Source organism: Gracilinanus agilis, chromosome 3 (assembly GCF_016433145.1).
Source record: "Gracilinanus agilis isolate LMUSP501 chromosome 3, AgileGrace, whole genome shotgun sequence".
NCBI lineage: Eukaryota > Metazoa > Chordata > Mammalia > Didelphimorphia > Didelphidae > Gracilinanus > Gracilinanus agilis.
This window is the reverse complement of record NC_058132.1, coordinates 392,583,743-392,597,678: the sequence shown is the minus strand read 5'-3', so window position 1 is coordinate 392,597,678 and position 13,936 is coordinate 392,583,743. Positions and strand designations below refer to the sequence as shown.

The 13,936-nt window shown below is 32.6% G+C and overlaps 1 pseudogene; it reads right to left on the bottom strand.

Moving 5' to 3' along the window:
* Window positions 1-2,504: 2,504 nt before the first annotated feature.
* Window positions 2,505-2,758, bottom strand: LOC123241612 (annotated as a pseudogene).
* Between the last annotated feature and the right edge of the window lie 11,178 nt (window positions 2,759-13,936).

The following is a 13,936-nucleotide window of genomic DNA, read 5'->3' as shown; positions in this document are numbered from 1 at the left end:
AATGTTCTTAATTCCAGCTGTTCAGCACTTTCCTATGATTGTCTCAACCTTTCCAGGTACTTTTCAAAAGACCCTTCCAGATATACTTTGAAGCTGTATTGGTTTTCTCTCAAGAAAGTGACACAATCCTATGCTATGAGATATTTTCATGTGGGGTTTTTTATGCAAAAATTTAAAGTATATTTTATCTAACAAATTCAGAAATGGAACACAATTTTAAGTATTCATAATTTAGATAAAAGGTAACAAATAGAATGGAAAATCTTTACTTTAGATTTCTGCATATTTGTATGTGTGTGTATATATACACATGGTCACACAGCTAAAATTGCATAATTTTATATCATCATTTTACATAATTTTATATCAATATAAAAACAAACATAAAGTCACTCCTTGATTAAAAGTGCAATAAAGTAATATTACTTGACAATATTGGATCTTTTCGTTTTCTTCCCCATTGTTATAACTAAAATATCTTTAAAATAGTTAATTCTCAAAACAATTTAGATTTTTCATGTTAACTATATACTGGTATATGTTTTCAACCCAAATATACCTAAAACCCTGTAAAACCTAAAGACCTACATTTGAAGATAATTAAGAAAAAAGTGTTGAATTAAAAAACTAATAAAACTAAATTGTGGGGGCAGCTGGGTAGCTCAGTGGAGTGAGAGTCAGGCCTAGAGACAGGAGGTCCTAGGTTCAAACCTAAGCCACTTCTCAGCTGTGTGACCCTGGGCAAGTCACTTGACCCCCATTGCCCACCCATACCACTCTTCCACCTATGAGACAATACACCGGAAGTACAAAGGTTTAAAAAAACAAACAAAAAAAAAACAACTAGATTGTACTCCTTGCAAAACTGCCTTATAATGTATATAGTAATGATACATTCTAAGATTTTTTCAGAAATTATTACTCTGGATATTGTAAGCAAATTAAAATTTTTTTTGTATTATTTAACAATTGATTTGATTATGTAATTGACCCTTTTCTATATTACCGCCTCATTTTATCTGATTGCTCAAGTCACATTCTGTCCTTGAGTTAAGTTCAGGAATTCAGTTTTCCTTTCAAGTTAGTTTAAATGTATAATTAAGAGGAAAGTTGTTCCATCACATACTATACTGTCAGCCCCTGGGACCTCTGCTTGTTTGTCTTTAAGCCACAAATGCTTAACCTAGTGCCTTCCCCAAAAGATATATTGCCTGCTTTTGTCAGTTCATTTTCAATTAGGGGAAATTTTTTATCTTCTAAGCGAATGGCAAGTGTGATAGTTTTTATCCCCTAGCAAAAATTACAAGAGCTAAATAGATAACATAAAATAATTAACAATCTTTAATTTTCAGAGAGGGAGTGATTAACTACATCTGCATATCAACCCATTTTTTCTTAGTATAGTAAACTGCAATGTTTCACAACAAGTCTTTCCTGCATGCCAATAGAGTCCTCCCTTCTATTAAGATCACTGGCCTCATCGAAGTGGCTGATCTGACTCACTTTAATATGCATCACTTTTAATAAACTGATTTCACTCAGAGTATAAACCTCAGTTTACCTTAATTTATTTTATTCCCAACAACTAGAAACTTTGAGATTAATATTTGCTTAATGACTAGTCAGTCAGATTTCATTTACATATTATAATTATCACAGATTCTCCCAAACGGCAATCCAGTCCAACCATGGATTAGTGAGACTAGCTGTTAGCTCCTGGATTGGGATATATATATTTGAAGTTTGCTTTTTTCAGTTCCTTATATTTCTTGAGATGTTATCTATACTCATCTTTGTGAAACACATTCCTAAACTGAAAATGCATTAGTTTCATATAGTAAGTAAAGGTTCCTAGGAGTAATCTTATTTTTTTTCATCATTTGTCTTTCTTCAGTTCATGAGAGGTAAGAACACAGGCCTAACTCAGAAAATATAGAGGAGAGGAGAGGAGAGGAGAGGAGAATTTTTATTTTGCTTAAGTTTAAACAGATAAAATATGGATTCTCTTATTTAAATGTGGTAAATTTGTGAGTGATCAAATTTTAGGGCAGCTGATGATGAGAACGAAGAATCGAATGAAAGTGGGCATAAGATAGTTGGCAAGTTAGATAAAGCTGTGCATTTACAATATGATTTTGGCCACTTTTTCCACAAAATAGAAGTTGTTTCTGTTTCCTGTCAGCTTTAACAGATGCTATCATTAGTCAGCCATTTGCTTAATCAAAAAATCAAGTATTCATAAAATATTCATACTCAGGTTTTCTGAAGAAATATGTATAATCCTAATGACAAAATCTCTATAATGAATTTGCACATTTTCAAAGGCTAACATAATAATAAAACTCTCAGATACCTCCTGATGTTAGAATTCTTAACTGTCTCTGTCTGTTCTTTTCAGAAGTATTTACTGAGGCCACAAATTAGGGTTTTTAACTTGTGAAGCCTTTGCAGAAAGAAAAGGAGAAAAACAAACCTAGTTGCAATAACATGAAGTAAACTAGAGATCAACACATTTTTTTTCATTTTGTATCAGCTGCCTGGAAGACACTAGAAGCAGGTGTGTAACATTTTCTCTATACTGACTAAGAATTTGGTTTGCTGATTTCAGTTTCAGACTATCTTCTTTTCTTGAATTTACTTGTACAGAAAGAACTTCAAGTGTTTGATAGAGTTCCAACACCTGATTAATAAGGCAGACTTTTTCTTACAATTCCAACTGATTTTTGGCCTCAACAGCATCTATGTCAATATTCATCATTCTAGAACTACAACTTTCTGTTGAATCTAATATCCTTGATGAATATTCTATCACCTGAGGTTGGAAAGGGGATATCAGTCATGTTTCAGCATGATGCTTTTTTTCTGTAAGATTTTTTTTCCTTTCTCTAAAATTTTTGGTTATAAGAAATAGTATCTGGGTATGGTAAGATGTTCAGAAATGATTGTGGTATAATGATAAAAGACATCAATTTAAAAACAAATTTAAAAATAATGATTATTCACAAAGCTACTTTTACTTTTTTATTTTTATTTTTTAATTAATTAAAACCTTTACCTTCCATCTTAGAATCAATACTGTATATTAGTTCCAAGGCAGAAAAGTGATAAGGGCTAGGCAATGGGAGTTAAGTGACTTGCCCAGGATCACACAGCTGGGAAGTGTCTAAGACCAGATTTGAACCTAGGACCTCCCATCTCTAGGTCTGGCTCTCAATCCACTGAGGTACCCAGCTGCCCCTCACAAAGATACTTTTTTTTTTTTAGGCAATGGGGGTCAAGTGACTTGCCCAAGGTCACACAGCTGGGAAGTGTCTGAGGCTAGATTTGAACCTAGGACCTCCCATCTCTAATGCTGGCTCTTAATCCACTGAGCTACCCAGCTGTCCCCCAAAGATACTTTTTAAAAAAAGAAATATATGTTTAAGTGACAAAGTCAACCATGAGTTTGCATGGTCCCTATTCTCTGCTGGGGCATTTATGCAGCACTATATCAGTGGAGTATGGTGAGCAGGAAATGGACCTTTTATAATTAAAACTCCAAAAGAAGAACAGCAGGAACTATAATCCTTTGGAATTACTTGAGAGAGTACTAAAGGAATTACTTGGGAGAGTAATAGACAGCAAGAGTATAGGATCACAGATAGGTGATAGATCAATAGGTAGGTAGATAGATAGAGAAATAGAACACTAAGTTTCTGCTATGTTCTATGGATTTGTGATAAACTCTGGGGATAAAATAAGAATAAAGATTATGGTCCTGGACTTCAAGAAGCATAAAATCTTATTGGGAAAGATGTATTATTAAGATTAAAATTCTCTGGATACCGTATCAGAAAATGGGCTATTTTCAACCTCAACATGGAACTTTCCCTTTAACATCCAAGGCTGATATTAGGATACCAAGAGAAAGAAAAGGGATGTAGGCAAGTGTTCAATTCTCACAATGTCAATGTTTGGAAAGCAAAGAAAATAGCTGATGAGGAAATGGAGAAATATAAAAAGTAAACTGAGTTATAAGTAAAGTGACTTTGTCTAGGGCCACCCATGAAGGAGTGGCTCAAGACAGATATTAACCAAAGAGTCTCAAGGCAGGTTTTTTGTTTTTGTTTTTGTTTTTGTTTTTTCAAAATGGAAAGTCCAAAGCACAGAGAATAACATTTTAAACTGGAAGAGACTTTGGAGATCAGAGTCTAACTCCTTCATTTACAGGTCTTCCGGAGTCTAGCATACTATAATATTATATTGCCTCCAACATGTTGCTTCCTAGGTATAAAGTAATAATACTATCTGAAACAATTTAAAGGATTTGTTGTTTGGTTGAATGTGGCTCAAAGTAGTCACTAAATTTCCAGGGTAATTATAGTTTCCATTAGCATGAACTATTATAGAAAATAGCAATGAGACAATGAGGCCTTTGTCAAAGACACTTTTTCTAAATATTTTTTTCTCAGTTTGTTGTCTCCCTTTTAATCTTGGATCTATTTATTTTGTTTGTATAAAACCTTTTTTTACTTAATATAATCAAAGTTAACCATTTTGTATCTAGTAATGTCTACATCTTGTCTGGTCAAAAATTCTTCCCTTATCTTTAGGTCTGACATTTTGCTCCTTTAATTTATTTATGGGATCCCCCATTATTTTAAATTGTGTATCCATTCTGACTTTATCTTGGTATATGGCACAAAGTATTGGTCTTTGCCTAGTTTCTACCATACTGTTTTCTAGTTTTCAGTGGTTTTTGTTGAATAATGGATTTGTTTTCCAAAAAATTAAATCTTTAGTTTTGTCAAACACTAGGTTCCTAAAGTCATTAATTACTGAATCTTGAGTGCCTGATCTATTCCATTTTTCCACTACTCTATTTCTTAGTCAATTCTAGATTGTTTTTGATTGTTGCCATTTTATAATATAATTTAATATCAGGTTCAGCTAGGCCACCTTCCTTCAGTTTTTCTTCATTAGTTCCCTTGATATTCTTGGCCTCTTTCTCTTCCAGATGAATTTTAATATTATTTTTTCTAGCTCTATGAAACAATTTTTGGGTATTTTGATTGGTATGTCACTTAATATGTCAATTAATTTAGGTAGAATGATCATTTTTATTATATTGATTTGGCTTCCATGAGCAAAGAAAGCTTTTCCAATTGTTTAGAGCTGATTTTATTTGTGTGAAAAGTGTCTTGTATTGGTGTTCATGTAATTCTTGGGTTTGTCTTGACAGATAGACTCCCAAGAATTTTATATTGTCTACAAGTATTTTATCTGTCTCTTGGTTTTGAACTTCATTGATAGCATAAAGAAATGCTAATGATTCATACTCTGAAATTTTACTATTATGAATAATGCTGCTTTAAATATTTTAATAAAGATTGGTGTGGTTTTCCCTTTTTTTCTACCTCTTTTAGTAAGATTCTTTGGATATAGTGCTAACACTGGGATCACTTGGTCAAGGGTCAATGATTACATAATGCTTGGCAAAAAATTTATATTGATTTAAAACTTCACAAGCATTTAGAAATAATCATGTCATTGTCTCCTTCCCCACCACCCCAATTCCCCTTTCCTTTCATTAAAGGCTAGTGGCTTACTATTACTTCTAAAGAGCGCCCTAAAATTTTGTAGACAATTTCATTCTGGTGACTAATGATAATGGAGCTTTTTGTTCTTCTTTACATGGAAATGCCATCTTCAGACTCAGGACATTTCCAGAACTGGAAATTTCTCCCTCCTCATTTCTAACTGTTGTCTTTCCTGGCTTTCTTTAAGGCTCAGCTCAAGTACTACCTTCAGCAAAGAAGCTTTTACTGATCCTTTAATCTTGAACTCCTCCCTCTGAGATCAACTCCAATTTATTCTGCATATATTGTGTTGGTATATAGTTTTCTGAATATTATCTCCTGCATTTAGGTCAAAAAAGCAGAACTCCCCTATGAAGTATGAAAATTTAAATTCAGGTTTATAAATTATCTTAAAATATCTGGTTCTTAGAACTCTCTACTCTAAGGGTATTCACAGAAGTAAAGGGTATTTTTATTCTTATATTTTTATATATGTATATTAAATACATGCATTATTATTTATAATTTATGTTTGTAGATTATTGCATCAAAAAATTTACCAACTATTCATTAGCCTCTTTGTAATGACCTTTTCTATAATTAGGTAGGCCAATGTTAGGAAGGAAGAAACAGTCTGGCAATAGGCCTAATCTTTGCAGCTTGGTAAACCATGCCAGAGCTAACATATCCCTAGTAAAATCTTTAAGAATCAAATGTTTTCTCCATGTGGCAGTGTAGCATTAAAAAAAAGATTCATTTTGAAAAAAGAAAAGTTTTTTCATTAAAGTCATTGGAAATATCTAATAGCAAAAGGATACTAGTATATATGATATAGTCAAAAATAAATACCATAAAAACAGAAAGAACCAAAATACATATAAATATCATAACTACAAGGAAGCCAAGTTAAATGCACTAATTTATTTTCTTTGATAAGGGAAATATTCAATTTTTGCTTCACCCTATAGGCCTAATTTTCTTTTCATAGTTATATTTTACTTGTAAAAAAATGGAGACAGATTAAATTCTGTCAAACTAATACATAGGTTCTAATGACTTTCATAGCCTAAGAATTATCTTGTAGCTAGAGCTCATTTATCACTCTTAGTCATGCAAGCCCAAATATTAACCATCTATGGAAGACAGTGCGTCCATGCAATACAATTCATTAACATGTTCATCTTTGCTAAATAAATAGACTGAATTTCTTAGTTGAATTCTTTATAGATGCTGAATTATTTCTAACATTAAGACAGTGAAAGGCCTAATAAGATTTCAAAGTTTTATATTTGTGTGTATGTGTACTTTGTTTATTCTTACAGAATCCCTTTCTTTCCTTTCACATTATTCATCCTTATGAAGGAAAGAAGAAATTGTGTAAGAATCTAGGCTCTTACTCCATTAAGCAACCTTCATTAATCTTTAATAATGTTGTGTCCATTTACTAAGATATAATGACTTACTCAAAGTTAAAAAGCAATTGGAAATCTGAAAAATGCCTCTTAGATGAAACAAAATAAAGAAACAAAAAAATGTGTAAGCAAGGAATTATCAAAGATATTGCATGATACCTTTGACCCGGCAATACTACTAATAGGTCTGAATCCCAAAGAAATCAAAGATAGGGGCCAAAGATACACTTCTAAAATCATATTTATAGTTCTTTTTGTAGTGAGAAAGAATTGGAAACTGAAGAGCTAGCTGTCCATTAATTGACGAATGGCTGAATAAGTTGTGGTATATGATTATGATGAAATATTATTGCTTCATAAGAAGTGATGAACAGAACAATTATAAAAAATGTGGAAACATTTATATGAAATGATGTGAAGCAAAGTGAGCAGATACAAGAAAATTGTGTACACAGTTAACAGCAATAAGATACAATGATCATCTGTGAATAAGTTAAGTCTTATGAGCAATGAAAGGATCCAAGTGACAACAAGAGTTTTGTGACAAAGTAGTTATTCATTACCATGAAAAAAAATGAATGCAAAGTGATGCATACCATTTTTCACTTCATCTCCTTCATGAGTTTTTCCTTATGTAAGAAAAATGTGTTTTAAGTCATATATGACAAACATAGAAATATATGTATTGTGTGATAGTATATGTGTTGGAGAGGAGAAAGGAAACAGGGGAGGGAGAGAACATGTATTGCAAAATGTCAGAAAATAATTATTAAAAAATTATTTTGACAAAATATGGAAAACATGTAATAAAAAAGAAATATGGAAAAACATTGCACTATTAAAACACAGGGTGGCAAACTATTTTTAAGAACTGAGAGAGACAAAAGTCCCAAGAAACAATGTTGGTAAGAGGTCAAAGAAACAAAAGGTGCTTTCACATTAACAAAATCATATGTGGCAGGAGAGAATTTTCTGAAAGAAGTGAAAACTGCTTACTAGTTAGAATACCAAAAAACACAGGTGGAGAGAGACAGATAGTACTGATCACTATGGAGTCACTGCTAGAGTAGCTGGGGAAGAGATCACAGAAGGATAAGTCAAGGAAGAATTCATCTGGGTAGTAACCACTAGGGGATGCAGTACAACTCTGGTAGATTTTAATTTCTAAGAATTATTATAACTTCCAAGGGACTGCATTGTAATTAATACAGGATTGTCCTCAGATTCAGGAAGAAGTGGGCACAGTGGTTTTGCTCTCTTATCTAAAATGTGTGGCTCGTGGACAAATCATTTAACTATTTGATGTCTTAGGCAATTCTTTAATGCAATAAGCTGAATATCAGGTAAAGATATATTTTGGTAGAGGAAATTTCATCACTAGAAGTTGCCTATACTGATAAAATTGCAGGTCTGGCTCCCCCTCTTTCTAGAAGCAAAACTGAGTTTTTCTATCTGCTTTAAGATCATAATGTAATAGATTTAGTTCTGAAAAGAACCTTAGAGGCTACAAAATACAACCCCTGAATTTTACAGATGAAAAAACTAAGACCCAGAGAAAAAATAATAGAATTGATAACATAACCTTATACCTTTTATATCCTTATGGAAAATCCACTGTCCTAGTTATGACTTTTTGGGGAAAGGAAGAGAAAAGATATTTTATTTAAGAAATTGTTTGAAGAATGAAAGAGAGAGAGAGAGAAAGGGAGAGAGAGAAAGAGGTCATAAGATAACTTTTTTTTGAAGATATATTAATTTTCTATTCCAGAAGAACAATTATGCAGCTGATGCAACCAGCTCATTAGAATTAAATGTTTACTTATACCTCAAATAGTCTTTCCCCTGTTTCTGATACTGCCACATTTCATTATTGTTCATTACTCTACAATTTAATACCAATACTGGCACTAATTAGCAATAGGACTTTAGGTACCATTTATATTTTCTGGGCCACAGTTGTTCATAATGTTCATAACCCCTTCTAGCTCTCACACTGTCTATATTTGCCAAGAACTATAAACTTTCCACAGAAAGGTAGAGAGAAATCAGAATGAAATTGCAGGGTAAAAAAAGGAGAGATTTAGCTCCTCCTTTGCCATATTTTCTTTTTAAAAGAAGAAGAGAGGCAAGGAGTGAAAAATAAAAAAGTATAGCCTATATAACAGTGGAAACAATGTACCCACTAGTAGGATTTGCAGTGAATACTAAAATGAAAGTAAATTTCACAAGAGAGACTCATGATGGTGAACCTATGTCATGTATGCTAAAGATGGCACACAGAGACCTCTCTATGGGCATGTTCAACATTGCCTTCCAGAGTTAGTTAGTAGAAAGGCAGAGGGACTTGGGTGGAGTTGTTCCCTTCCCCATCTACACTGTGCCTGAGAACACTTTCCAAAGTGAGCCCTTTCTCCCTCCTCTGTATTGGGTAAGAGGTGGGGGGTACTTGGTCTCTGTGAGGGTAGGGCATGGCACACAGTTTCAAAAAAGTTTGCTATAACTATAGATCATTCCTTTGAAGTAGAGGTGGTCATAAACCTCAATGCTTCTATCAAGTCTTCCCTGGGACAATAAGAAGATAGAAAGGGAAAGAGTAATCTAAGAACTTGAAGGCAAATCCCATCTGGTGACTAGTGAGATAAGGCAGCTGTTGAAAACTTCAATGTGAGAAAGTTATTTTATACTTCCTTGAAATCTAGGAGTAGGAGTATATATTCTATTTTTAGACAATTTAGAGCTACCAAGTTGTTATTTGTTTCAGAGTGATGATTAATTAGAACAATAAATTAGGGACTAAATTTCTGGGTGGTATTGAAGATGAAGGAATAAATTGGGGATTCATCTGTAAAAATGTGATAAATGAAGCTATGGGAGTATGAAGAATAAGAACAAGACACCTAAGAATTAAACTTTAAATGGTATCAGTTTTTGAGGGGAAAGAGGATGTTGAGACAAAAAAACCCAAACCTTTTGAGGTCATTATGTTGTTTTGGACAGTGCTCTAAAAAGAATAGTCACTGTTCAAAATATGAAATGAATTGTAGGGATAATAACTGAGTTTCAATAAGATTTTACTCAAAAAGGTCAAAGAAACTAACCTATCTTATATCAGCAGGAGCAGGTTTTCAATCAAGGGGAGAGCATAGAAATCTAGCTGAAGAAGCTATATTCCTACATTCTTTTCTGATTGTTTTTTTTTCCCCAAAAGATCATTCATCATGAAAGCCTTCCAAATAAAACTTTTATTTTAATTCATTTAAGTCATAATAGCTTTAAAACTATTTGACAAAAATCAGCAGAAAATTTGTAATTATGTGAAAAAGTGATTCAGAGATCTATATCACTATTAGGTATATATCAGAAGCAGTTCAAAGCCTGAAATAAAAGATCTATATTTACCATAGTGTTAGGAGCATTATTCTAAAATGATTTTCTCTGTTCAATTATAAGAAACAAAAAATTAATATTTTCACATAAAAAGAAAGAAGAGAATTTTATATGAAAATAAGACTTTATGGACATATGCCTTTTTTACATATATGTTTAATGTGGAATATACTCAGAAATTGGCAAAGATGAGAAGAATAGCCCTTGTTGAAAGTAACGTGGAAAGAATGGTACACTAATGAATATCAATAGAACTGTGTATTACTACATATGTTGTGGGAAAAGCAATTTGAAATCATGCAGGTGAAGTGATAACAATGTTCCTGTCCTTTACTCTAGAGGTTCTACTGCTAGACATATACTGAAAGGAGGTCAGTGACAAAAAGAATGGCTGCAGAAATACCAATATAATATATAGCAGCACTTTTGTGGCAGCAAAGAACTAGAGGGGAGCTATTGGGGAAGAAATAAATACCCACCAACTGTAGAATGAGTAAACAAATCCTGGTACATGGATCTATTTGCTACATTACTGTGCTATAAGATAAAATGATGAATGCAGAGAATATTGAAAGACATATGAACTAATAAAAAATCAGTAGTCTAAAAAAATTCACAACTAATTTAATGGTGTAAATGGAACAAACCATGTAACCACAAAATGATGAAAATTATGAAATTATACAAAACAAGTTTGGCACCTAAGAAGAGAGATGAGAAGGCATGCCACAGAGTCCAATGAGTGTGGAAAATTACAAATATAAATTTCTTTATATATGTTGATTTCTTTTGGTGATTTTTCATATACTTCCTTTTTTTAACAAAACAAAATGGCATTGTCATAAAAGAGCTCTTTGAGAAGAAAAAGGAGAAAGACAGGAGAAAATGAAGGTGATATAAAAATAAAGTACATTAATGCCCTTTCTTATTTCTTTCCCGTTACTGTCACTACCCTCACACTCAGCCTACAGCCTTCCCATCACATCCGTATTCCTTACACTCCCAAAAGTCTCTTCTTTAATCATCAAGGAAAATAAATTCCGTATTGGGACATGTTTGAAAATGTGTCTGATTTTATACTTATAGTCCATCACTTATCTATGAAGGGATATGAAATATGTAATATCTTTCTTCTAGAGCTGTGATACATGCTTTATTAGTTTTCAGTAGCTGTGAGTGATCATTACATTGTAGAGTTCTTAAATATTTAAAGAATTTTTTCTTTATAATTTTTAAATTTTTTTTATTTCTTCTTTTCATCACTCTCTACAGGTTCATCTAAGCCTTCCCATGTTTCTTTGAAAATGTCATTTTCATTATTTATTTTATAGGGTGTAATATTACATTCATATACTAGTTTGTCCAGCCAATTCCCAGTTGATGCCACTTTTTTTGTAAAAAGCAAGTATTTCATATAAAATGAAATTTCATAAAATTTTTTCATTTCATAAAATTCATAAAATTTCATAAAAAATACTTTTATATAAAAAAGAATTATCAGTCTTGCTCTAAATATATTTAAATATATATGAACATCTATATGATATAATCATATATTATTTACATATTAACATATATAGGAGGGTCCGCTGTATACACAGAATATCTGCTCCTGAATGCAGATGATCGAATCTATGGATATAAGCAAACATTTGCTGGCTCCATATATAATCTGACTTTCTTATGCATACATATTTATAATAAAGTTTAACTGATAAATTAAACACACAGTTAGACATTACTAATGTTAAATGCAATAATAAATATATTTTACATTTTATATAATATTGTAGTCTCTTCAGTTGCATATGTGTTCAAGGAAAACCAGTCCCTCTGGTATGAGGGCTTGCTGAGCCCTTCAAGGGACTGTTCACCCACTTTGGGTGAGTATTTGGCATTCAAATCTCACCTGTAGCTCAAAGAAACTGTAGTTTTCATAGAATCTGCATGTTGGTAAACCCATCTCTGCAGATGGACTAAAACAATCTGAAGGGAATTGATGAGCCACAAATCTGTTGTTAAGTTAGGGGAATCTATGCCAAGCATGTCACAACTTCCTCTTGTGGAATGGAAGAGATGAGAATAATTTGCTCAAATGGTCCACAAATGTGACTGAACTGGATACTGTAGAGTGCTTAGAAGTTGGTCAGATATTGAAAATGCCAAGGTTATCCATTGCACTTTGGGCTATCAATGACTATGGCAGAGACAGTGAGGCTGATGATTTTGTGCAGCACTTTCTCACATAAATCCAATTTATCCATAGGTCAAGACATTGCCCTCTGATATCATTAGTTCTCTTTGAAAATGAAGAACAAATTATACAACTGTTCTGAAGAGCAATATGGAACAATGTCCAAGGATCATAAAACTATACATACCCCTTTACCTAGAAATACCAGTATTAGGTCTATATCCCAAAGAGATCAAAGATGGGGGCCTGGGGGTGGAAAGGACCTAGTTATATAAAAATATTTATAGTTGTTCTTTTTGTGGTGGCAAAGAATTGGAAATTGAAGGGATGCCTGTCAACTGAGGAATGGCTGAAAAAGTTGTAATATATGACTGTAATGGAATAGGATTTTGCATTAGAAATTACAAATAGGACAATCACAAAAACACCTGGAAATACTGATATTAAGTGAAGCAAAGCAAAATGAGCAGAATCAGGAGAATGTTGTATATAGTAAAAGCAATAATGTAAGACCTGCAATGCAAGTATCCAAGATATTTCCAAGGGACTCAGTAAAAATAGTCATAGAAGGAACTGATGGAGTATGAATTCAGATAGAAGCAAACCATATTTTATTTTATTTTCTCCATGAACTTTACACTAGTGTAAGCCATACTTATTTAATTTCTTAAGATGAAGAACATTGAATTATGTATCTCATGCTATGATACATATAATGTATATCATATTAACTATTATCTCAGGGAGGGGGCAAGTATAGAAAGAAGTAAAGAACTTGGTTAAAATTGCATCTACTTGAAATGGGTAATATAAGATAATAGTTTAAAAAAATCAAAAACAAACAACTGTCTCTGTCTCTCTGTCTCTCTCTTTCTCTCATTTTCAAAGGGAGATGAGTCATGTACTGAACTAGTCACTTTACCACGTTGCAGCCTGTACTCATTGGTGGGTAGTTTAAAACTTATGGACTATTGGGGTTTTTTTTGAGTGTCTAAAATTTTCCAAATTTTGATTTTTTTTCATTTATGTGAATAACAAAATCAGTGGATACTGAATCAGTGGATAAGGAGACTTTGTTTGATTCATTTATTATCTAACATATATCTGCATTTAGGTCATTTCCCATTTCTATCCCTTTCTTTATTTTCTGTATGCCTAGTACAAAAGTTTAGAGAATTCACATTTTAGTGATTTAAATGTTTAGTTTCAAATTGCTTTTTAGAATTGTTAGACAAATTCGTATTTCCAATAATCATTACACTACTGAGTCTGTCCTTCCACACCTATGGAGAATAGCTAAACAAATTTTGATATACAGATTGTGTGAAGTAAAATACCTCCACTGCAAGGTGAGACATAGGTGTCACTGAGTCTAGTCCTAACCC